This window comes from Lygodium microphyllum, chromosome 3 (assembly GCF_053477565.2).
Source record: "Lygodium microphyllum isolate KBCC chromosome 3, Lygodium_microphyllum_v1.1.10, whole genome shotgun sequence".
Classification (NCBI taxonomy): domain Eukaryota; kingdom Viridiplantae; phylum Streptophyta; class Polypodiopsida; order Schizaeales; family Lygodiaceae; genus Lygodium; species Lygodium microphyllum.
Window position 1 is genome coordinate 42,866,162 of NC_141137.1, and position 27,704 is coordinate 42,893,865.

The 27,704-nt window shown below is 39.2% G+C and overlaps 1 pseudogene; it reads right to left on the reverse strand.

Moving 5' to 3' along the window:
• On the reverse strand, window positions 1–27,513 carry LOC148038271 (uncharacterized; annotated as a pseudogene).
• Window positions 27,514–27,704: the final 191 nt, after the last annotated feature.

Sequence of the window (27,704 nt, forward strand, 5' to 3'; positions counted from 1 at the left end):
TCATGTCTCTAGTTTCAACTCCAAATCTGAGTTGGACCTTGTGGTAGCCAGAGCCAAGACTGTACCTCCCCACCTTGGAGCTTCTGGATCCCTCTCTATAGGGCATATCTTTAAGTGATTCCTTCTGGAGGTATCTTTTTCTGCTCAAGATGCTTCATCCTGGAACTCAGTAGATCACATTAGTACTCCCCAACTCTAGCATTGTAGAAATCAAAACACCTTCTCTTGTTTACGCCCCATCCTCTATCGTATGCTTAAATCTATTCATACATGCCGCTATTGATCCTGTGGATATAAGGCAAAGGAAGCCCATAAAGTAGGCTTACTTCTCACAAAAGGACTCCTAGAAATATTTATTGTATGAGTTGTACCAACTGAATACTCAGTCGCTTGTTAAACCCTAATCTAGGAAGCCATAGCCAAAACTTTAAAAATTTGATAATTTTCACAGGTTCTTCTCACTGAAGTTATCAACAATGATTTTAATCACTGAGAAATACTCTTTGAAGTTCATTAGAGTTCTGGAAGTGCCCAAGAAGCTTAGAAGTCATCTACGGAGTTTGTGAGAGAAAGCAGATCAAGTAATGACTAGTATCTACTAATACTCAACTAGTGTCAATTTGACACTGATTCTCTTGTGTCTCTTGACACATTTAAATACAATATTTTTCTCATTAACTGAAGTTTAGCAACATGGAAAAGCTTAAGCAAATAGCTAAATTCAATGGTGAAGGATTTCATGCCTGGAAGGAGAAGACCATGTATCACTTGAAGCGAAAGGACTTGTAGGACTTGTTTGATGATGATGCAGATAGCAAGATTGAAGATGATGAAGACAAGTTCGTTGAAGAAGACTAGTTCAAAACCAAAGAATGAAAGAAGATGAATAACAAGTCACTAGGTATCATTGCCTGGGGACTAAGTGATGATGTGCTGCATCATACCTCTGACATAAGAAATGCTAGAATTGCTTGGGAGAAACTTGACAAAATGTTTGGCACCCAAGCAAGGAACTCAAAGGTAAAATTACTCATGCACTTTTATAAAGTAGATATCAAATATAGTGCTTCTATGACCACACACATTAACAAGTTTAAGAGCCTAAAAACCCAATTTGCAACTCTTAAGAAGAATATTGATGAGATGAAGCAATAGTCGTACTACTTGCAAGTATAAGCAAGGATCCATATGAGAACCTTGTGTCCACTCTAAGTAATGTTCCTAGTCTCTCACTCAAAGATATTGCGCAATCACTGCTTGATGGAGAAAGAAAATTTAAAAGCAAAGATGTAAAAGAGACCAGCTCAAGGGAAAATCTCCTACACACCAAGGGAGCTATTGGACGCAAAGGAAGAGGTCAAGGATTCAACACCGACAGCAGAAGTCGGATGCAATGTCATTATTGTGGTAAGACTGGCCATATTGCCGATGAGTGCTTTCACAAAAAAAGAGCACAATATATGTAGAATGACCACAACCAAGGCCAATTCATGAATGAAGAAGAAGAAAAAGATACTTCCGCTACCATCACCAACTCTGATAGATTGTTCTAAGGAATTTGTTTCCCATAGTGGATGTAAAAAACCTACCAAGATGTAAAGTTTCAAGCCTTAACTTGACTAGGCTACCAAAGAGCTAGTCTCTTGGTCCATGTATACATGCAAGGGGGGCAAGAGCCAGCAAGGGTAGAGACTCATCATTTGAGGGGGGGTGTTACGAAATAGACAAATGATGTATGCTCTAGGAAGAGCTGTCTTGAATCCCATATGCATAGTGAGGAGAGTGGAACAACCCAAATTCTATAAAGCATTGTACTTGACAATCACTTTTATATGAAATGAATACAATGTCATGATGCTTTATACTTTCAGTTAAGTGTCTTGTTATTGTCGATCTTACACAAGATTGTGTTTATGAGTCTAGGCTAATCTATCTTGGAACTTGATTCACTTGTGTAATTGTTTGTCTCTACTACTTGCACTAAGCAAGTAGTAAGACCTTCCTATGACCTTCATCCTCATATTTGTAAATTTGATGGCAGAGATTTTCACCCGTGGCAAGTACTCATTAAGTACAAAATGATGGAGAAAGGTTATTGGCCTCTCATTCAAAGTACTAGAGCTCTTGATCCTACAAATCTTTGTGATGTGGAGGATGATCAACATGCTCAAGTAATAATCATGTTACAGTAAGATGAATCCTTGTTTCATCATGTTGATCAACTCTCCACTGCCAAGGAAAAATGGGATGAGCTTGAAAAGATCTATGGTGCTATAGGTGAAAACACTAAGATTTTCCTTAAGATTAAATTCTTCAGCTTGGAATATAGAGAAGGAGAAGACTTGGGAAATTTTATTCCTCATATGAAAGGCCTCATGACACATCTTTCTTTAGTGCAAGCAACAATCCATGATGAGGATGCTATTGCCATTCTTTTAAAAGCAGTCAAAAAGGTCTTTCCCACACTTGTAACAACCCTTACTAACATTCCCAATCTTACCTTGGCAAGTACCATCCAATCCTATTTGGATGAAGAAAAAAAGAATCACAAAGAAGGAAGCACTAGCCAGACATCTACTCTAACATCCCATGACCAAGTCTTAGTGCATACAGTTGTCAGTAAATGTAAATTTTTGTAAAAAAAAGGGGCATGTTGCAAACAATTGTTGGAAAAAATACCCAAAAAAGATTAAATGTAATCAATGCAAGAAGATAGGACATATTATCAGTAAATTTATTAATCATCTTGATGTACCTAAGGAATTGAAGGCTAATTTTGCCTCCCAATCCACAGATGATCGAGTCTTTTGATTCTTGTATCCCTTCTACCTATAACCATCCTTGTAAGCCTATTCTATAAAGGCATCCTAATTTGGGTTAGGGGGGGAATTCTCTTATGTTTTGTATTCCAATGCCACTTGGCATTGAGGGGGGGTGTTGAGAGTACAGGTTCATCAGCATATGAACCCTCCTTATGCAAGAGCGGATAAGGGCAGGTAGGTGTGAATGGTCCTAAGGGGAAGGGAAAACCCTAACCCATGCAAGTTGGGGCTAGATAGATAGCCTAGGGGTCTACATCAACCTTTGAGTGAGAGTGACCCAAGTTGTACTTTCATGAGCAACTTAATAAGCAAGACTTGTTATTGTACTTGTGAGCTCTTCTCTCCCTCTTATGCACACTTCAATATCAGCTTTCACTCTCATTTTCACATTTTCCTTCTTTCCAAAAACACCAACATCATCTAAAAAGACTCTCATAAAAGAGGTCAAATATGGATTGATATTCTGTTATGAAGCTCCTTGGAATTCTAGAGGACCATTCTTCAAACTGAAATTCATGACCATGCTAGCAGAAGCACTCGACTTAGTTATAAACATTATATTATCCATGTCATCAAGATGCATGCAAATGTGATTATAACCTAGAAACCCATCAATGAGGTTGTACATTTGGTTATCAGGCATAGGACGGCGTGATTGGTGACCGAAAACAACATTCATGGCAAGGTGGTCGAAAGAGATCATCAACTCTAACAACAATGGTGTTAAATACAAGGCGACGAATTAGCCCAGCATTGTGAGAGAGGGACTTCATGATAGTCCCTATTTTTTATATTTTCTCCTTCTTCTTTTGAATTTGTATTTACATGGAATCTCTCTCAATTCATCACTTTCCTCTTGATTTTGCACCCATCTATCTTCCTCTTTGCTTCCATTAAACCCGTTGTTTGGGTATTGACCTTTCATGAACCCTGATGATCACCTTGTAATCCTTCAATACTATATACTTCTACTAAGAGTAGTGAGTTAGTTGAGTCCATTGAAATGTAATTCTCACAATGGTCTGGGCATAGGTAGAAGTGCCAAATTTTGTCTCCTGAATCAGTAGTGATTTTACCCAAAGGCCATACTCTCTTTTAAATTCAAATTGGATTAGTGAATTCCTTGCATGAACATTAATAGACTATCTATTTTCTCTTAACAAATCAACTCTACCCTCCTTCAAATTCAAAGTAGATAAGTGAATTCATGTCACTAATAGTAGTAGACTATGTGTTTTCTCAACACCAATCAATCCATAATCCCAAAGATCTCTAATGAGACCTCTTCATGCACTCCAAAACAATCATATAGTCTTTAGTTTAATTTCTTCAAATTTTTTCCTAAGATTGTAGTAAAACACTATATTTTTTCCTTTACAACATAGACCAATTTAAGAGCAACTAAGAAGCACTCAAAAAACCTAGCACAAATCATGGGTGTTGTCCTTGTTGAGAGTTCCACACTGACCAATCACTTCAAAATTTGATCCAAGGTCCATAGATTGGGATTTTTATTTCTAAAAAATGTTTGACTTCTTTAGCCTTTTGAAAAGCTAAAGGCATAAAAGCCTTAGGCTTTTTGGGAAAGAAAAACACAATGTGTATGTGAATGTAGATGAAAAACTATATAGGGAGGTGTGAGAGGAGTCTTAGGGGCCTTGCTTCTTGATTCCAATTGTGTCTCGTGAGTGAGAAAAGAAGAGGGATGCAAGCAGGAGTGTGAACTCTTGTCGTGCTAGTGTGCATATTTCCTGCATTTTGCTGATGGCATCAATCTTGATTGGAGAAGGCTTTCGGCCATATGGGCCACACATATGCCCAGCCACAAGAACTTCTTCAACTCCAAAAACAGATTTAGCTCCTGAAAGAGTAAGATGGACTTCTTCCAGTTTAGACAAGATTTGAGCACAATCATTAATATGATCGAAAACAAACTTGCGGCATCCAAGCTCATTGAGCTCTTCATTCTTCTCATGAATTTCACATCCTTTGATCGGTACATCATCAAGAAAAGAAAGAGTAAGTTGGGGAATATAATCTCTCAATACTTTATGCATGGCATTCATCATGTGAGCCACTGAATTTGTAGCTCCTTGGGGTAGAGTACACATGCGGACTAAACCAAGAGGCATCTTCATTGTGGTAATGTCTCAGCTTTCCAAAGCAAGCTGAAATTGGTCATAGCTCGAATATAAATCACCCATGGAATAAATTGCTCTACCTGCAAAAGCCTCAGTAAATTCATCAACAATTGGACCCAAACCAACATTTCTAATAGTGACTTTATTGACATGCTGTAAATCTTGAATGAATCGCAAAGATCCATTCTTCTTAGGCACGGTAAACCATCGGTTAGAATACGGAGCTGAAGATGGCTCCAATATTCACATCTTTATCTTTTCATTTAAAAGCTCTAGTAACTTAGGAAAATGAGCCCTTGGTACTGGAATGGGTTTAAGATTCCAAGGGATGTGTGGGACCGTGAAAATCACCATTGGTGCCACAACACTTGGATCTACACAGCCAATTTCATGAGGCTGAAATGAAAAAGCTTTTCCATGTTTCTTCAATATTTGCATAAAAGATTGCTTTTCAACTGGCAAGAGAAAAGAGTCTTCACCATTTTTTAGCTCCCGTAAGCTTTCATTTGTAAATCGGTGACCAATGTCTTTGGGGTCACGAAGACTTGGCTGTTTGGATGCTATTTCAGCTAATCCCTCACTTTCGAGGGGTAGTGGAGTTGCCACCGGCTTGACCTTCTTGTTAACTATCTTGTACTTCATTTCTACTCTTGCCTCATCCTTGTTTGGTTGTCCAAAAGCTTCATGATCAGCAAAATCTTCAATTATGTCATAAATATCCAATGTGCATACCTGTATGGACTGATTTTCAGCCTGATTTTCAGCATGAACAGTTGCATATATTTCAGCCAATGTATCATTAAAAATCAGCCCATAAAACAGTCTTGAAATTTTTTCATTTTCAGCCAAAACATCAACTTGCTTTAGCTCCCGTTTCACATGACATAAATGCTTTCTTTCAGCCCTATTCATGGCTGAGAACCGTTTATAACAACCCACACTGTTGGCTGTAAATACTTGCAAATCAGCCTTTGACATAGCCCCCTTTACATGTGGAGGCAAATTTTTATTACATGAAGCACTGCCATAGCCTCCACTTACAGCAATGCAACCTAAAAACCCTTAAATTCTCAGGCATTAGAAGGTGCAGGATGATCTCTCAATCGATCTCTATTCCGGTGATGATTTACACAAACAGTCAGAAATTGGACAGCTTTGTCATTATTCTTACTTCTTATCTGAGCATAAGATGAACCATCATAAAGGGCCTTTGTCTCCAAACGAGACTCAGAAATAAAAGGTTGACCAAGAATGATAGGATAGCTACAAGAATCTTAAACAAAGAAATGAAATTCATCTTTTACATCACCAATAGTAACCCGTACATAAGGACATGCCGCATAGAGATCGCCAAAAGAATTATTGGCTGCTCTCATGCGCCATCCTAGGTCCGCATCTATGGGCCATCCGCCATTCTCATAGAGACTTCTTGACATGACATTGATCTTTGAACCATGGTCTATAAGGGCAATGCATGGAGTCTCTCTTTCTCTGATCTTGACAATGGTTTTGGTAGTCGCCCTTGCCCAATGGGTACGGGAGTAGTGACTACTTGGAATAAAACGAGCATCAATCTCTTCTTGCATGTTGTGAAGACGAGCTTCTTTCTTATGCATGGGCTACTCTTGGGATTAAGAAGACCCCACCATAACATTGTCTGCAATAGCTTCTTCAATTTCAGCTTCATAGATGTCTTCATCTTTGGTTTCTATGGTTGCAATCAATTCTTTGATTGCCTCCAATTGAATCCCTTGAGTATTCAGATTCTCTTCATCCTGCAAATACACATGAAGAGCTTGCAAAAAAGTATGCATAGATTCTTCTGTTTCTTCACCAACATATTGTCTTTTCCGTTTAATTATATCAATTATTACATCATGAAATCCTCGTTTTGCGATTCCGAGAATTTCACCCAATGTAAATTCAATTTTGCTTCCAAGAATCCTTTCTTCTAGGACCCGCTTGAGATCCGTCGCAGTCTCTATGTGAGACTGCAGCTTGTAGCCGGTGTCGAAGAGTTTAATGTTCATAATATAAATCATGGGATTCTTATGAACACAGAAGAGCTTCACTAGAAATTAAATAAGAAATTTGCATACAAAATTCAGACATTGTTATCCAATAACCACCTTAGTTAGACAAGTTTTTTTGTATTTAGCATATAATTTTAAGTTATACCATGTATACTTATGAAAAATAAGTCTATGGGAACCTACATCTGGAAGAAATTGACAGTCTGCAGGATAAATCACATTAATCAAATATGGTCAGAACCCAAGAAAGATGCCAAAAACTGCCAAAAGTCCACTAGGTCCACATGGGACCTGGAGTAACAAACTAAAGTGACCACCAAGTGACCTAGGCTGGTCAAAAAATGACCAGGGACAGAGCAGGGAGTAGCCCGCATTTTTTAGCGCAAAATGCGGGCTGCACTGTCTGAGGCAAACTGGAGAGAGCTGGAGCTATGGTGCATGAAATGGAGCATGCAAACTGAAGATCAACAGGCCCAAACTACTGAAGATGTAAACTTAGTGAGAGCTCCACTTCTCTGCCTCTTTGGTCTGACAAAAATGCATGCTGAAACAATCTATAAAAGAGGGAAATCTGAGAGAAGAGTATTTCAGCCTACTCTTATGCACGACTTCTCTCATTTTGTCTACCATATTCTTGGTCCAATGAAGCCCGACTTGTACCCAAGTACTTGAGTGACTTCGGGGCAAGTAAAGGGTGAGGATATTGAAGACATACGAGCTGTTATGGGCTGAAATAACCAGTCATAAACAGGGCAGCCCACTATTATGGTCCATTTTTATGAGCAAACATGGGTTTTTTATGGTTGTAATGGAAGGAAATGACCTCTTTTCTTCAGGACATTGTTCATGAATGATCAGAAGTGCTTCTTCTTGAGATTATGCACTCATTTTGAACTTGATTATGGGCTGAAATTTTCTGTTTTAAAACAGGGCTGAAGCTAAAATTATACTTTTTCAGTTCATTATATGTATCTTTGGCCCAAATCTTGGATGCATTTGAATCTATCAACAATATACTTGATCCAAAGGGTTGAAATCCATCTATGTACTTGAAATAAATGCCATTAGAACTTGCATTTGACATTCATAAATGAATTGAGAATCTATGTATGTATCCAGAGCCATTTGATGTAATCAAGGTAAGACTTATTCCTTCCGTTCATATATGCTAAGTACAAAGTGAAAATGCTTGAACTCTTCTTCCATACCTAAATCATTTCTAAATCCTGGATCTTATTAAACCCCAATCTATTTTCCCTTCCTGAATCTTGAATCCTAAACTCTTCTTCTGCACAAAAAGCCCCAGTGGTAGACCTTCAACTCTTAACGCGATGATAGTGGTGAACCCGACGTGAAGGTTTGCTGCGGAAGAAGAAGTCCAATGGGAGAATCATCAAGTTCGGGAGGAGATGCTTTGCAATAGTTAGTTCGTCTAATGCAAGAGAGCCAACAACAACAGCTGCAATTTGAGCAACAATTGCAATTGCAACAACAACGGAGACAAGAAGAAGAGCGGATTGATGCTGCTGCCATTAAGGCCTTAGAAGCAGTTGGGCATGAGCTCAAGCAATTTAATGGGAAAAATGTGTCCTCTTTTATCCGCCTCTACACTGACAAGATGGTCTTCTTTGGAGTGCCTCAACATGCCTGGAGCCGTTACTTTGCCCGCCTGGTTGTGCATGGTCTCCAGGACCGAATTCACGGTCTTTTCCAAAAAGATGCTGGATGGACTGTGTTCAAGAAGGCTCTTCGAGAAGAATTTTTCCTTGAAGATTTTGGCCTTATGACAAAGAAAGTCTTCACTGAATGGGTCAAAAGGCCCAATAAGGGTCTAACCACTACTGCTCTTCATCGAGAATTTGAAAGCAAATTTGCCCAACTAGATCCTGATGACCAACAAGGTATGGAAAGTCAAAAGATTGAATTATTTTTAAAGGCTGCAGATTCTTCTCTTCAGGAGAAATTGACTGACCGACTTGAAGACCCGGACTCTGAGTCGAGATTGAAGACTACTTGGAGTGATGTCACTGAAGCAGTTAATATGATTGCTCGAAGAGAGCAATTGCGCCTAAGATGGGGATCAACCCCTGCAACAACTGAATCTATGAAGGAGCCTGTTCTAGTTTCTCGACCTCCTGTCTCAATGGCCGAGCAATCAAGAAATTCTGATGTTCCTTCTTCAAAGAAGGATGTCATGGACGAGCTAATTAAAAGCATGTGGGATCTCCATCTTAATTTAACAGAAATAACTTCTAAAGTAGAAAGGCGATGTAAAAGTAGAAGAAAGGGGTCCGTCAACTGCCGAAAGGCCTGCAGGAGAAGGCTTCAAAAGATGCTGCATTTGGTGTGATAGCCTTTAGCATGACAAGAGGGAGTGCGGTGCATTCCGTGAAGCTGAAGCACAAAAATTAGTCTTTTGGAAGGATGGTAAAATTCATGCAACCGAAACCGGGCTTCCTCTTGAGCCAAACTTTGGCAACGGTGGCATGAAGAAAAGACTGGAAGATTGAGCAACAAGAACGGCCTATGCAGCTGTTGATGTTGCAACTTATGGGTTGCAAATTGAGCCAACTAATGAAATTGTTAAAACATGTAAAACTAATGCAGAATCTAAAGTGTGGACGCAGGCCTTGGAACACATGGAGCAAGGCAAGGCAACTAAGGATGATTTAACCACTGCCAGTCAATGTATTCGAGGGAGAACCGGATGGTTTGAGCCTGTGGATTCATTTTCAGCTTTTGCCTGGTTAACTGAAATTAATAATCAAGAAGCCATGATAGAAGAAAAGAGAAGAAGAGAAGAAGATGTTTTCCGGTCCTTCTTCTTCAGGACCGACTAAACGCATAACAAGAAGTAAACCAGACCAACAGAAGGCTGCTGAAAATCCACCGCCACCAGAATATGACATGGAAGATGCCCCTCAAGCAAAGAAGACAGAAGGAAAAAGAAAAAGCAAACATCCCAGTTACAAGTTGCAGTTTGGCATAGAGACCGCAACAGATCTTAAACGGATCCTAGAAGAAAGGATTCTTGGAAGTAGAATTGAATTTACATTAGGTAAAATTCTCGGTATTGCAAAACGAGGATTTCATGATGTAATAATTGATGTAATTAAACAAAATAGACAATATGTTGGTGAGGAAATTGAAGAATCTGTACATGCTTTTTTGCAAGTACTTCATGTGTATTTGCAGGATGAAGAGAAGCTGAAAACTCAAGGGATTCGATTGGAGGCAATCAAAGAATTGATTGCAGCCATTGAAGCCAAAGATGAAGACATTTATGAAGTAGAAGCTGAAGAAGCCGTAATGGTGGGAACTTCTCAATCTAAAGTGCAGCCCATGCATAAGAAAGAGACTCTTCTTCACAACATGCAGGAAGAAAGTGAAACTCACTTTATTCCTAGTATTCACTATTCGCGTACCCATTGGGCAAGGGCGACTACTGAAACTATTGTTAAAATCGGTGAAAAAGAAACTCCATGCATTGCCCTTATAGACTATGGTTCGAAAATTAATGTTATGTCAAGAAGTCTCTATGAGAATGGTGGATGGCCCATTGATGTGGACCTAGGATGGCGCATGAAGGCAGCCAATAACTCTTTTGGCGATCTTTATGCAGTGTGTCCTTATGTACAAGTTACTATTGGTAATGTAAAAGATGAATTTCATTTCTTTGTTCAAGATTCCCACAGTTATCCTATCATTCTTGGACAACCATTTATTTTCGAGTCTCGTTTAGAGACAAAGGCTCTTGATGATGGTTCATCATATGCTCAGATAAGAAGCAAGGATAATGATAAAGCTGTTTAATTCCTAACTGTCTGTGTTAATCACCATCGGAATAGGGATTGATTGAGAGATCATCTTGTTCCTCCTAATGCCCGAGAATTTAAGGGTTTTCGGGTAGCGCTGCTATAAGTAGAGGCTATGGCAGTGCATCATGTCACAAAGAATTGGCTCCACATATAAAGGAGGCAAGGTCAAAAGTGGATTTGCAGGTTTTTTCAGCCAATGGTGTGGGCTGTTATAAACAAGTTTCAGCCATGAACAAGGCTGAAAGAAAGTATTTAAGTCATATGGAGCAAGAGTTGAAGAAAATTGATGTTTTACCTAAAGATGAAGAAATTTCAGGACTATTTTATGGGCTAAATTATAATGATACAATGGCTGAATTTTATACAGCCGTTCATGCAGAAAATCAAGCTGAAAATCAGTCCATACAGGTATGTACATTGGATATGTATGACATAATTCAAGAATTTGCAGATTATGAAGCTTTTGGACAGCCAAGGATGAAGCAAGAGTAGAAACAAAGTATAAAACAATTGATAAGAAGGTCAAGCCGGTAGCTACTCCTCTACCACCTGAAAGCAAAGGACTGGAAGAAAGGGTATCCAAACAACCAAGCCTTCGTGATCCTAAAGATATCGGTCACCAATTTATACCAGAAAGTCTACAAAAGCTGAAAATTGGTGAAGACTCTTTTCTCTTGTCGACTGAAAAGCAAATCTTCATGCAGATGTTAAAGAACCATGGTAAAGACTTTTCATTTCAGCCACATGAAATTGGCTGTGTGGATCCAAGCATTGTGGCACCAATGGTAATTTTTATGGTCCCACATGTTCCTTGGAATCTTAAACCAATTCTGGTTCCAAGGGCTCATTTGCCTAAGTTATTGGAACTTTTATATGAAAAGATAAAAATGCGAATATTGGAGTCATCCTCAGCTCCATATTCCAACCGATGATTTACTGTACCCAAGAAGAATGGATCTTTACGATTCATTCAAGATTTACAACTTGTCAATAAAGTCACTATTAGAAATGTTGGATCAGGACCCATTGTGGATGAGTTTGCTGAGGCTTTTGCAGGTAGGGCAATCTATTCCATGGGAGACTTATATTCAGGCTACGACCAATTTCAGCTTACTTTGGAAAGCTGTGACATTACCACAATGAAGACGCCTCTTGGCCTAGTCCGCATGTGTACTCTACCTCAAGGGGCTACGAATTCAGTAGCTCACATGATGAATGCTATGCATAAAGTATTGAGAGATTATATTCCTCGATTGACGCTTCCTTTTCTTAACGATGTTCCAATCAAAGGATGTGAAGTTCATGAGAAAAATGAAGAACTCAATGAACTTGGATGTCGAAAGTTTTTCTTTGATCATATTAATGATTGTGCTCAAATCTTGTCTAAATTAGAAGAAGTCCATCTTACTCTTTCAGGAGCTAAATCTGTTTTTGGAGTCGAAGAAGTCCTTGTGGTTGGACATATGTGTGGTCCATTTGACCGAAAGCCTTCTCCATTCAAAATAGATGCAATCGAAAAAATGCAAGAAGAATGTACAAATGTTTCAGAGGTGAGAAGATTTCTTGGTGCATGTGTCTTCTACCTTATTTGGATTCCACATTTTTCCCATGTTACTGAAAGTCTTTATCAGCTTCTAAGAAAGGGCCAAAGGTTTCTATGGACAAAAGAACACACTCAGGCTATTCGAAAACTCAAGAAAATGCTAATTTGAGCCCCCACTTTAAATAGGGCTAACTACTCTAATGGACAGCCCATTATACTCACAGTGTACACAAGTCCTATCGGAATAGGATGGGCAGTTGGTCAAGATGACCTTGAAGACAACAGATATGTAATCTGCTTTAGAGCAAAGGTTCTTAATGAACGACAAAGAAGATATGCTCAAATTAAAAGAGAGCTTTGGGAAGTAGTAACTACATTAAAATGTGACAGGGAGTACTTCATGGGCGCACATGTTATAGTTGAGACAGATTGCCTTCCACTCTTGGGCATGATTGCCAACTATTCCACTCCTAACATAGCCATACTAAGATGGATAGCCTATATTAAATCCTTAAATCTTGATTTGAAACATATTGCAGGTAGAGATAATCCAGTTGCTGACATGCTTTCACCTGCCAAATATATGGATAATGAAAAAATGATGGATGAAGAAGAATCAGAGTTTATAAATGATGCTGTTAATGCAGGTACAAATCAGAAAATAGCAAGTATAGCTGAATCTAATATTGATTCAGCACTCAAAAATGCAGGTACAACAAAAATTACAGCAAGTACGACAGGTTCAACTGCTAAAACAAATTTTTCATCAGCAAGGAAGGATGAAACAACTAAAAAAAGACAATGGACAGCTAGTAAACAGCATAATCAATGTTTTGTCATGGTCACTTCAAAGAAGAATATTATGCAGATGATTGGCTAAAAATTGGCCAATTTTTGAGCACTATGACAAAGAAGGAAGATTGGACTAATGAAGAGTTCAAGAGAATTAAGAGAAAAGCCTATGGTTTTTTTCTTAAAGATGGTTACCTTTTGAGGCATGCAAAAAAGAAAGAAAGGGCGCATGTTCCTGTCTTAGGAGATAAAAAGACAAAGACAGGTCATGCAAGAATTCCATGAAAGCCTATTGGCTGGTCATAGAGGCATATGGGGCACTTTTGCCAAAATAAAAGAGAAATTTTGGTGGCAAAACATGTATAAAGACATTGAGCATTTTGTTGAGTCTTGTCATGTCTGTCAAATGTATTCTATGGTAAAGCATAGAGATGCGCTCCAGCCTACCTATCCTTTATCCATTCACTATAAATGGGTTATTGATTTAGTAGCCATGCCTACAAGAATTTGAAACATGAGATATCTAGTACTTTCTAGAGAAGATCTCACAAATCAAGTGGAAGAAAAGGCCTTGACAACAAAGTCCACTCATGTTGTTTGTAGATTTTTACCTGAAGAAGTATTTTGTAGGTATGGATGTGTTGCTAAAGTAACTGCTGATAGAGGGGAATTGGATGCCGATGAGGCTTGCCATTTCTTTGCTCAATTGGAAATTAATCTATCTCTTACTTCAGCCTACAATCTTGAAGGCAATGGTAAGAGTGAAAGGGGCCATCAACCAATTCTTAAAGCTTTAGCAAAATCATGCAAAGGAAAGTTGAGGGAATGGCCTAAAATGCTACCATTCGCATTATGGGCTGATAGAACCACCCATAGTGCAGTGACAGGATATATGCCAGCTGAACTCATGTATGGACAGCCACCCATTATGCCTATTGAGGAATCCATTGTCACATGGAGTATCTTGCCTTAGGATGAAGGCATGAATAGAGAAGAATTGCTGACTTTACGCATAAGGCAACTTGAAAGAAGGCCAGAAGATGTTAAAACAACCATTGAAAGTCTAAAAACAGCAAGATTAAAGAATAAGAAGAGGTTTGACAAGCATCATCGACTCCGTCCAAGAGCTATTCAAGAGAATGACTGGGTTCTTGTCTATGATACCAGTCTAGACAATCAATATAGTGCTCATAGGAAGTTAGCCAAGCGATGGTTTGGACCATATGTTGTAAAGGTAGTACATAATAATTCTACTTACTCTTTTGGCTGAAATGGATGGGACCATGATAAAGATCCCAATAGCTGGGAAACGAATCAAACTCTTCAAACAAAGAGAATCTTCAACTTATGAACTTGATGACTTAGAAATAAGCCCTTTACTTGAAGACATGCAGGAAGAAAAAGACTTAGAGAATGAAGATGAAGAAGAAGACCCTCCTTGACCTGTAATCTTATGAAATGGCACATGCCGGAGGATGTGCAGGTTAGGAGGCGGTGAATGTCAAAGATTTTACTATTCATAATATAAATCATGGGATTCTTATGAACACAGAAGAGCTTCACTGGAAATTAAATAAGAAATTTCCATACAAAATTCAGACATTGTTATCCAATAACAACCTTAGTTACACAAGTTCTTTTGTATTTAGCATATAATTTTAAGTTATACCATGTATACTTATGAAAAATAAGTCTATGGGAACCTACATCTGGAAGAAATTGACAGTCTGCAGGATAAATCACATTAATTCAGGTACAAAAATATGGTCAGAACCCAAGAAAGATGTCAAAAACTGCCAAAAGTCCACTAGGTCTACATGGGACCTAGAGTAACAAACTAAAGTGACCACCAAGTGACCTAGGCTGGTCAAAAAGTGACCAGGGACTGAGCAGGGAGCAGCCCGCATTTTTCGGCGCAAAATGCGGGCTGCACTGTCTGAGGCAAACTGGAGAGAGCTGGAGCTATGGTGCATGAAATGGAGCATGCAAACTGAAGATCAACAGGCCCAACTACTGAAGATGTAAACTAGGTGAGAGCTCCACTTCTCTGCCTCTTTGGTCTGACGAAAATGCATGCTGAAACAATCTATAAAAGAGGGAAATCTGAGAGAAGAGTATTTCAGCCTACTCTTATGCACGACTTCTCTCATTTTGTCTACCATATTCTTGATCCAATGAAGCCCGACTTGTACCCAAGTACTTGAGTGACTTCGGGGCAAGTAAAGGGTGAGGGTATTGAAGACATACAGGCTATTATGGGCTGAAATAACCAGTCATAAATAGGGCAGCCCACTGTTATGGTCCATTTTTATGAGCAAACATGGGTTTTTTATGGTTGTAATGGAAGGAAATGACATCTTTTCTTCAGGAAATTGTTCATGAATGATCAGAAGTGCTTCTTCTTGAGATTATGCACTCATTTTGAACTTGATTATGGGCTGGAATTTTCTGTTTTAAAACAGGGCTGAAGCTAAAATTATACTTTTTCAATTCATTTCATGTATCTTTGGCCCAAATCTTGGATGCATTTGAATCTATCAACAATATACTTGATCCAAAGGGTTGAAATCCATCTATGTACTTGAAATAAATGCCATTAGAACTTGCATTTGACATTCATAAATTAATTGAGAATCTATGTATGTATCCAGAGGCATTTGATGTAATCAAGGTAAGACTTATTCCTTCTGTTCATATATGCTAAGTACAAAGTGAAAAGGCTTGAACTCTTCTTCCGTACCTAAATCATTTCTAAGTCCCGGATCTTATTAAACCCCAATCTTTTTTCACTTCCCGAATCTTGAATCCTAAACTCTTCTTCTGCACTAAAAGCCCCGGTGGTAGACCTTCAACTCTTAACGCGACGACACCGGGATGTTTGCATTTTCTCTTTCCTTCCGTCTTCTTTGCTTGTGGGGCATCTTCCATGACATGCTCTAGCAGTGGTGGTGGATTTTCAGCAGCCTTCTACTGATCCGATTTACTTCTTGTCACACATTTGGTTGGCCCTGAAGAGGAGGGACCGGCAACATCCTCTTCTCTTTTCTTCTACCACAGCTTTTTGATTATTGATTTCAGCCAACCTTGAAAATGAATCAACCGGCTTGGTCCATCCGGTTCTTCCTCGGATGCATTGACTGGCAGTAGTCAAATCATCTTTGGATGCCTTGCCTCGCTCCATGCTATCTAAGGCCTGCATCCACACTTTAGATTTTACATTAGCTTTACATGCTTTAACAATCTCATTGGTTGGCTCAATTTGTAGCCCATAGGTAGCTACATCAATAGCTGTGTAGGTTGTTCTTATTGCCAAATCCTCCAGTCTTTTCTTCGTGCCACTGTTACCAAAATTTGGTTACCATCCTTCCAAAAGACCAATATTTGTGCCTCAGCTTCATGGAATGCATTGCACTCCCTCTTGTCATGCTATAGGCTGTCACACCAGATACATCATCTTTTGAAGCCTTCTCGTATGGGCCTTTGGGAAGCTGTCTGTCCTCTTTCTTCTACTTTCACATCAAGCCTTTCCACCTTGGAATTAATCGCTGTTAGATTAAGATGGAGATCCCGCATGCTCTTGATCAGCTCATCCATGACATTCTTCTTTGGAGGTGGAACAACAGGATTTCTTGGTTTCTCGTCCATAGAAACAGGAGGTCAAGATACAGGAACAGAATCTTTTATGGACTCAGATGGTGCACAGGTAGAACCCCACCTTAGATGTATCTGCTCTCTTCGAGAAATCATATTAACTGCTTCAGTGACATCACCCCAAGTAGTCTTCAATCCTGTCTCCGAGTCAGGATCTTCAAGCCGATCAGTCAGCTTCTCTTGAAGAAGAGAATCCACAGCCTTCAGAAACAATTCAATCTTTTGGCTCTCCATACTCTACTGATCATCAGGATAGAGCTGAGAAAATTTGCTTTCAAATTCGCGGTGAAGAGCAATGGCAGCTAGTCCCTTATTGGGCCTTTAAACCCATTTAGTGAAGATTTTCTTCGCCATGAGGCTAGAATCTTCAAGAAATAATTGGAGGCCATGCACGGCCAAATGAGCAAAGTATCAGCTCCAAGCATGATGAGGGACCCCAAAGAAGACCATCTTGTTAGTATAGAGGCAGATAAAAGAGGACACATTTTTCCCATTAAATTGCTTGAGCTCCTGCCCAACTGCCTCCAGATCTTTAATGGCAGCAGCATCACTCCGCTCTTCATCTTGCCTCTGTTGTTACTGTAGTTGCATCTACTGCCGAAATTGCAATTGTTATTATTGGTTCTCTTGCATTAGACGAACCAACTACTGCAAGGCATCTCCTCCCGAACCTAATGATTCTCCCATTGTGCTTTCTCTTTTGCAGCCGACCTTCACGTTGGGTTCACCACTGTCGTCATGTTGGGGGTGGAAGTTCTACCATCGAGGTTTAGAGCAGAAGAGGAGTGAGAAATTCAAAGGGAAGATAGGAAAAAGATTGGGGCTTGATGGATTCTCGGGTTATGGAGAGAGTAGATGAGATAGAGTAACCAATATCTTACATAGTCGTGTCACACAAGTTTATCATAATAAACTTGGATCCAATTACATCAATAACCTTAAGGTTCATGCATAGATCTATGTTAGATTTTGTTCCATTTCCTACAACAAATTCAAGCTCTAATGCCCTCCATTTCATGAAGATACATGTATTGAGACTTCAAGATACAAGATATAGAGAGATAGAACTCATTACAACTGACATAGAGTCCAAAGGATGATAAAAATGCATCAATAGAACCACAAATGTACTTCATCCCTGCATTAAAATAGTAATTTCCAGCCCTCAAACTTGACTCATAAATGTATACAAACTCATGGGAAAGTACCTCATTACAATCTCAACCAATGCCCTATTGTTTCGGGAGCATTGTCTACACAAGGAAGTGATTAGATTTCAAGAAACCCCTTCAAATTAATGAGTTTTAATGGCTGCCCTATTTATGATAGTTTTGGGAGAGCCGATTCAGCCCATACATTGGAAAAAATCACCTCTTGACTTGCCCCAAAGTCACTCAAGTACTTGGGCACAAGAAGGGATTCAATGGTACATGAATATGGTAAGAGAATGGAAGAAGAAGCTCATAAGAGCAGGTTGAATACTTTATCTCTGTTTTTCCTTTTCATGGACTGTCATACAACTCATTTTTGTGATACCAAATGGATGGGGCAAAAAGGTCTCTTACCTTCTTTGTTTGTATCTCCTCTTTATCTTCAGTTTGCTTTGTGTTTGCATGCTTTGGATCATTCACCATAGTCTTCAACTCTCCCTCCATCTTCCACAGGTGTGCAGGCCCAAAAAATGTGCTGCAAAATCCAAGCTAATGAACTTCATAAACCAATGTGACATAACATGTAAACTATCAAAGAACACCTGTAGTCCAAGCTGAAGGGCCTCATAGACTTTATTTTTATCAATTTGCATGATACAAACTGAAAATTACATGCCAAGTTACAAAGGAATTATGAACTAAGGAGAAAGCAAGGAAAAAATCTAAAGAGTTTGATACCAAAAGGTAAAAGATTCTACCCAAATGATTCACAAAGTTTAGAAAGGGCGATAGAATATTGATATCACTAGGAGAAAAGAGACAAATCAAACGAGCAAGCCCATCGAAGGACCTGCCAGTTTAAGGAGGTCAACTTGGCTAGCAAAGGTGAAAAACATGGGCTAGTGTTCATAGCAAATGACCTAACCATGGATGAGGAGGTTAACTTCAGTAGTCTCCTAAAAGATTTTTTTGATGTTTTCTCATGGTCCATTGAGGAGCTAAAAGATATCAATCCAAGCACAATAACCCACAACATCTGTACAATGCATGATACAATATTGCATGTGAAGCAAAGACCATACTCCATGAGCCTTAAGCATGCTCATGTGGTGAAACACTTGTACAAAATTGATTTCCTTTTTTTTTTTCATTTCTTCTGGTGAGTTGATAATAACCTAGTGCATTCAATGTTCCATTGCCCTACCATTCTCACCCCTACAAACTAAGAAGCATTGCTAATTTTCTCGAGAGAGGGGAGTGTTCAAATGCAAATGCAATCATCTCAAATTCAAACAGTCCATAGATCTATTAAAAATTATTATATTATGACAAGAAAAAGGTGTAAGGCTATGTATAATAGTTCAAATCTCTCTTAACCATGATTTTTTCCATTTCTTAGAGTCATACCAAAAATGGCTAGAGTCGATGTGACAAGGTGGTCTATGAGGGACATGGAAAGCCCCAAATCCCTTTCACCGATGCAAAGTAGGCAAAGGAAAATATGAGTGTAGACATCATGTGAAATGGAGACTTGAGGTATAGGCAAATACAAAATCTCAGACATGTGGTGGATGATGAACAAAAGGCAAAGGAATTGGTGGAATTATGCTCCCTAACAAAAGATGTGGAAATATTTGGAGGCAAGGTCAACCACCCAAAGTGCACCAAGTTCCTAACAAATTAAGATGGAAAAGAAAAACATGGACCATCATGGTGCAGACAGCTGAAGGGATGCAAATGGTGAAGATTCCACTTTCATAAGGCTTAGTGCATAGGGCCCTAGGATCGCCACAATGCCCTTTCAAACCAAAGACAAAGAAAGATGTAGTCGCCTAGTTTAATTTCACAAAACAACAGATGGGCAATGATGGAATTAAGTTTGGGGCCATACGAGACCGTGACTTGTAACTGCAATTCAAGTTCATCTACATGTTGTTCTCTAGTGCTTGGGACAATGCTACCATGAATAGGATCCACCTCACCATGTTCAAGGATTTGGTTTCAAGAGACTTGAAGGATGTAGACCACCTGAATGATTATACAAGAAGCACCATCCATGCAGTAGCTATACTACTCATAGAGCTTGTGGGCTTTGAGGAAGTCAAAGTCAAAAGTCATAAATCTACTAGGGGAAGGCCATTAGGAAAGTAGCTATGGTTACCTTCGGGGAATACTAACAACCCTTATTGAAAAAGCACTGAATTATTCCAACATCCCTAGAGAAGTAGTGATAGGTTCCCAGGAGGAGCATAGGACACCAAAAGCAAGACACGATCTAGTGACTAGGGATAACAAGAGCAGACACAAAAATAGGATGGACCCCAAGCCACTCTTACTAAGAAAAGGTAGAGAATACAAACACAAAGAGAAAGAAAGATAGAGGAAGAGAGAAGAAAAAGAGTAGAAGAGGTCTAACAAGTGGAGTTAGAAGCCATAAAAAAAGTAGAAAGAAGAGAAAGCCAGAATTGAAGAGGAGCCACAAAAGGATGATCAAGAAGAAGAGCAAGGAAAGGGACTCTAGAAAAGATGGAAAGAAGAATAATGCGGATAAGAAGCATTGTGAACAAAAGAAGACTCCATTAGGAGAACAAGGCGCGCTAGAGACTGCCATGGAGGAGTTCAAAAAGGCTGAGGCAAAATGGCAAGCCAAAGATAAGGAAGATGAAGAGAAGTATCACCTAGCCATACCAAACTCCATAGAAGAGACATGTAGAAGAGAAGAGAAACCATTAAGCAAGGCTAAAATTATAGTAAGTGCAGAAGGGTACAAGCTAGTAGAAGATAAGAGGAAGCACCTATCCATCTTTTGCCATCACCACCACCACATCCTTCTCAAGTAATAGAGAGAACCCAACTACTAATTGCACCATTATCATTTCCACCACTTTCTAGATCAAAGAGGGACAAACAAATCTCAAATGAAGGCTGGTGCTGGGTAGAAGCACTCTACTCAATCTTGTCCGACATTCCACCAGTATGAACTACCCTCACAAAATCAAAAAGGCATGCAATAGACGAAGTACAATATGAAAGAAGAACAGAGAAGGTATTGCATCTAGAGGAGACATCATCCTAGATTTCTCTCATCACTTAGGGAAAGTGACAAGACTTTGACACGCTCCTTAAGACATTGAAAGAACAATAGGAAAGGAAGCAAGTAGTACTCACCTTGGAGAAAGAGAAGGTGGCATATGCAACATTGCACTGCTAGTATACCAAGGACATCTACAGCCTCAAAACAAAGCTAGCCAGCTTGGCTAGGAGAGTTATGAATGATGACAAGTATGAGTAACTAATAGCACAACATAAACAATAGAAGAAAAGTAGGGAGAAGGTTGAAGCACAATAGGAGAAAACCACTTAAAACGTGGCTGAACTTGCATGGGGGTTGAAAGAGCAAGATCAAAAAATTGTGCAACTGCAACAACAGGACAAGGAAGAAGTAGAGTAGCTAAAAGAAAGAACACTCAAGCTGGTTGAGCAATGGGAGGAAGCCACCAAAGGGTAGGAGGACCTTAAGAAGATCATAGCCACGCTCACCAATTAGAAGAAACAACTTCAACAAAGCAAGGAAGAGCATGTTTCCGTTATAGAAGCTCTAATGAAGCAGCCAAAGCAAGGGCTAGAGAAAGTTTGGAAAAGGATTGATCATTAGGAGATAGAAAGCTTAGGACCCATGCAAGATATTGCTCGCAAATTGGTGAAGGAAAAGCATGATAGAAATATGGCAAATGATAGAGCCTAGCTAGCTGAGAAAATGATGAAAATCCAACAAAAGAGCTTTATGAAGAACCTCATTGAGGTCTTCAACCCAAGAGAGGAGGACTCAATGGAGAAATTAAAGAGAAATCTATAGTTGGCTAGAGAAGGCATGCAGAACACCTTGGTGACACTTCCACAACTTCTAGAATATGAGCCCACTCAAGATGAAGTGGTTCAGCAACTTGAACAAGAAGGCCTCATAAGGGAGCTATTTGTAAGACTGAGCTTTGTGATTCGTGAGAAGCCTGCTCTCCTATTGTTGCTAGTGGATTGGGATGTGGACAATGTTCCTAAACCATCCCAAATACAATAATAGCCCAAGCACTAACTTGAGAAATCAACCTCTTCAAGTACTCATAGATACTCAAAGCAACGAAGGAAAAAACAATTGAGTGAGATAGAACTAATGCTAAGGGCTGAACAACAACAAGTGCCTAAGGTGACCTTTCTAAGGGAGCCCTAAGAGGCCAACATACACTAGGAGAAAGAGCAAAGACTTGGGACCCACTGATAACCTACATCATTTGACCTTTCTAAGGGAGCCCTAAGAGGCCAACATACACTAGGAGAAAGAGCGGAGACTTGGGACGCACCGATAACCTACATCATCAATAGGATAGCCAAGCTCAAGTAGGTAATGTCAGTGAATGTCACATGAGGCAAGCGATTGAGATTGGAGCTGTGCTAGACAGGAGATGGTTAGACCAAAGTTGCAAGACCCAAACTATCTTAGAGGAGAAGAAACATGATGTTAGTAAAACAAGGTATTTGAAAAACCTAGACTATTGCTTGGTTTTGATTCACAAACAGACATGCTATATTCGAGGAAAGTGATGAGGCTTGGATGACCTTCTATGGGGCATTACTTGAAGAACCATGAGATCCTGTGTACCTACCCTACCCATCACAAAGGCATGGAATTGACTACAACCTTGAACTACATGGGAAATATCACTTTCCCTTGATATTCAATATAAAAGCTAGAAACCCTGAGGACAGCCTCAAGTTTCAAGGGTGGGATGTGGCTCCCTCATTAAAAAACTTTATAGGTATATTTCCAAATTTCCAAGTCCTAGATTTTGGCAACCTATAATTATCTGAAGCTCTTGATATTGTTGCTAATTCAAAAGAGAGTAGTAGAGGAAGAGAGTCTATATCCCTTGTTTTTTGATATAATGTAGGCATAGATGGATATACCATGGCTCGGCTCTAGCATATCTAGGTTCATACTCGGAACTAATATGCTAATTGCCTTCTTACTTGAATCTTCTAGAGGATATAAATGAGATTTGGTTCACTAGTTATAACCACCCGTTCTTGCCTTCAACAACAATGATTACATGCTGATCTGTTAAGGGATACATGATGAGTAAAGCTTTCTTGGAAAAATCCATGAGACCCCTACTCCTGCCAGCCCAACATCAAAGGAGAGGTAGAGAGTAGTTATGTATTATTACCCAAAAAAATGAGAACTTTCACTTCTCCCACTTCCGTCCACTTTCCCTCATATTCATTCACAATCTTGAAGGGAAAGACATCCCAAGGAACTAGCAAACCTGTCTCCTTGAATATCACCTCCTTGTACCAAAACTTCTCATTGATTGGTCCTCAAGTTTTGGATGAGGACCTAAGGAATCTTGATTCTCCCAACCTAGTTCCATCTTGAGGACCAATCTTGATTCTCCCAATTGACATCCACCCATTGATACCCCGCTACCGCATAACTTTTACTTGCATGTATCTTGAAGACCTAGAAGCATAATCAACAACCACCCTTTCCTTCAATAGCAAGTAACCTCTTACCTTCCCATGCAAGCACTTTTACCAATGCTAAGTGACCCCTAGAAGATAATGTTAACCTTTTTGTAAAGAAGCCACAAGAATCGAAAGACAACAAGTTACTAGAGTGCATTGAGGTAAGCCAAAGTTTAAAAAAGAAAGAGATGCAAAAGTCGAGGATCATTCAAGGGTGATAGCATGAACTAATGACTATATCTAGTTGGTGAAAATTCAAAGCTCGGAAGAAGAGCACTCGTCAAGCTGAAAAAAAGACTAAAATAACATAAAAGCACAAGTTTCTTGACTTACTCCCATGCAAATAGACGAGACACTCAACATTTAATGGCATGTGAGTGAGTGAGTTTGGACAAATAAACAAGACACTAGCTTGAAGAGCAAGCATCAACAGATTATGGGTGGTGGGCACCTTGAGATAAGAGGTCAAGCCCAAGTTTAAATTCAAAGGCCACATATATACGGTGGGAAACCTTATTGTAAATCATTCTTATTACTAGTGCAAAGCAAGCTTATCTTTTTCTTCTCCGCTATCTATGCTTCCATCTATGTGTAGCATGCTCACACTTATAGAATTTTTGAGAGATAAGAGAGCTTGTGAGCTTGCTCTCAATCTTTGATGCATTACTCTATCACTTTCCCTCACCTTCTTGGGATCTTCCTCGTTTGCGGGGTGGAAAGGTAGAATTTGTGTTGCAAAGACAAAGAGCTACATGGGGTCTAGGGGGGAGAGAGAGAGAGAGAGAGAGAGAGAGAGAGAGAGAGAGAGAGAGAGGAGGCGAACTCATGGGACCTTGGAGGAACAAGTGATGGAGGCGAGAAGTGTGGAGCTTGTCCCAATGTCCATTAGTAGAGTGTTTGGAGCTTGGAGCCTCACACATATTTCTGGACTACATGAGGTGAGTTGTCTTGAACAGACTAATATTTTTGAGTTGTCCTCTTGCTTAATGGGCTATGAATTTGTATTCATGGCAAATCAAGAGAGTAAGATAGGATGGTAGGAAATTTTATGGGGTGATAGACTGTGAGTAAACTTGAATTGAGAGAGTGCATGATTGATATGTATAATTCCATCTAGATCCGACATGTAGGTGAAGTGGTACTATAATCATGGACCCCAATGGCTTTCAAATAAGTATGAGCTTTCTAGTGGCACAAGGACTAGAGGTTCAGTTCAAATCATTGAAATTCACATGCAATAGTTCATGAACCTACTTGCGACAGACTCTTCACGGCCAAAAGCAAACTATCAATCTATAGAAAACTAGAGGCTGCTGCTCGAGTGGATGTGGCTGGTAGAGTTAAGGCTGAAAGAACGGATGTTGACACAGGGTCAGATGATCAAGTGAAGCAAACTATCGATCTATAGCAAGGCTATGTATCCTATAAAAGCCTAAGAGCATCAACCGTTGATATCTACATCGATCTTACACTATCTAGTTCTTAGCAATTAATTATATCAATTAAACATAATCCAAAGGCTTGAAAAATCAAGAACAATTCCTATAACAAAATTGCCAAAGTAACAACTTTGACTCAAACATTTAAGTCTCAATTCATGATATACACACTATGCTTTAAACATTCTCATCTACCAATTATGACATGAATCACACTTCACTTTACCTACACTACACCTATTGCATCATTTTCATACTTCACATCTTATCATCTTACTAGCATTCTCCTACAACTCATTTGCTATGGCCATCAAAGTTTTTGTTCTATTTCTCTTGGCTTTTTCCTTCTTTACTATTTTCATGGCATTCAGCTACATCACATATATAATACTTATAGTAATATATTACTATTACAACTACCATTTACTCTTCAACTCGTGTTTTTCCAAAAGTATGATATAGAAAGATTGATAGTCTGTACTATAGATTCCCTATTATAGTAAATAATCATGGTCACTACTAATGCAACCTTAATGTTGCAATAATTTTAATTGCAACTTCGAGCCCAACACACATTGATTCTACCTCAGAAGAACCCTACTATATATTTGAATAAATCTATTATCATAGCCCAATAGTTCCAAAGACTTGCAGGTGGTTCTCTAGAGACTAGAACCTTCCCTCTTGCATTGCTGGTACTTCATTGCTAGTACAACTACTATTCATTCTTTATCTCATTTATTACTCCTTTAAAAAGGTAACATGAATGAATATGGAAGTCTGGACATTATACTTAAATAGTAGATAAGAGCTTTTGCAAATCTTCGCCATTAAATGAAAAACATTACAAAGCAAACAAAAAAACCTACAACATCTTTGGGGGCTTTTCTACTTCAATATTACCAACCCTATTAAACTATATTGAATCTCCAAATTTTATTTATGATAGCATCAACATTTGACTTAGGCATAATACATTTGTGGACCTTTCATATTTTCCTAAGCTTCCCTCTTATTAGTTTGCTAATTCATGAGCAATAGCTACTTGTTCTTACACAAGCTACAATAAATGTTTGTACCGCCAATTTTAGCAAAAGAATTGTATGGTTTTTAGGCTTGCAATTGCAAAATGATTGCACTAGACATGCTCGTGTAGTTCACATGCAAGCATCCCTAATTTCCACATCATAAACCTTGTTAACATATTGTTCTCATGGATCTAGTTTTGAAACCTCCATTACTCTTCACCATTCCTAATAACCATAACTCCTGCAATTGTTGTTGTTGCCATGAAACACTTCTTCTACTTCTCATGCCACTACAATAGGCAAAACATCCTCTTCTCTACCTTTTTGACTGTTAAGCATTTAATACATACTTAAGAGCTTTAGATTTTTTACTTTAGTCTAAGATTGTAGTAGGTCCTATACACTCAAAAGCTTGTAGAAATTTTCTCAACCTTTCAAGGGTAACCATAATTAATGAGATCATTGAGACAAGGATTATATTGTTTGACCTTCACAACCTTCTCTGCTTAGAGGCATATATTTTAATATGTTCTAGAATTTCTCCCCTCCTTCACAACCCTTTGAGCAACATGGAGATAGCTAGCCTATTCATGACACACTATCCCACTATCATCTATATGCTTACGAATGTATATGTATGAATATATACTTATTGCCCCTTCTCAGTTACTCCTATATTGTTGTAAGTTTCACTTTCTTTGTGCTCAATGTATCCATTGATTAGTGTAGTCCAAGAGATTAAATCATTAAATGGAATCTTGTCACACTTCTTTTACTTTTGCAAGCACACCACATGTAGTTTACATGTTCACAAAAGTTGTGCCTACTACAATATTATGGCTTATATTAGCCCTAGCCATTAGCAGATCAAATGGAATAATTAGCCTAGAGTTTGTGAATATAATCATCTCGTTCGATTCCACTTAAAAGTAAATGTCTGCTCAGTGGATATCATTACTTCCATCCATCAGAGACATCATATAGTTATTCACAACGTGGAGCATACTATCATGCAAAAATGTCAGCGCACCACCAATAACAATTGGTCTCTACCAATGTTGTTGTTGCTCAACTATGCAAACTAAATTAGAAAAAATTGTCCATTCAGTAGGTATGGGTCTTTTAAAGGCAAGTTCAAACACGTCCAGATACATGCCAGATGTGTCAAAAGGTAATTTGCAGTCCAAAAAGTGGACGGAATTAAAACTTGTCCACCACTTATATGGCAAACAGCAACTAAACAACCTTAGAGGTTGATTTTGGGGTACATGATACACCATTGATATATGAAGAAGGGATCTGCCGTATCATCTCCGATAGCGAGACGAGGCAGGGGCAAAGTTTGTTGCTTAAACCGAGTAAGCGCGAGCTTGTTTGGAGACGCCGCGTGTGGCAGCTGCTTCCGCAGGCAGAGGCAGTAGACCTGTACTGAGACGGCCTACCACGAGCCCATATGTTGTGATCGTCAATAGTAATGCTGTCATTAAGCATGCCCAAGTAGCTAAGCAAGAGCAAGACCAGGAAGGAGGCGAAGAACACGGAGGACGAAGCAACAAGGAAGAAGAAGCCGCTGCCCATAGTCAGCATCTCCATCATATTCCGCTCAATTGCTTCGTGTGTTAATTGCTACCGATCGGTGCTGCAGATGCACTGGCTGTGAAAGATTGGTGTGGATATCAACGGTTGATGCTCTCGGGCTTTTATAGGATACCCGGACTTGCTATTGGATGGATAGTTTCCTTCACTCGACCATGTGGCCTGGTCGCCGA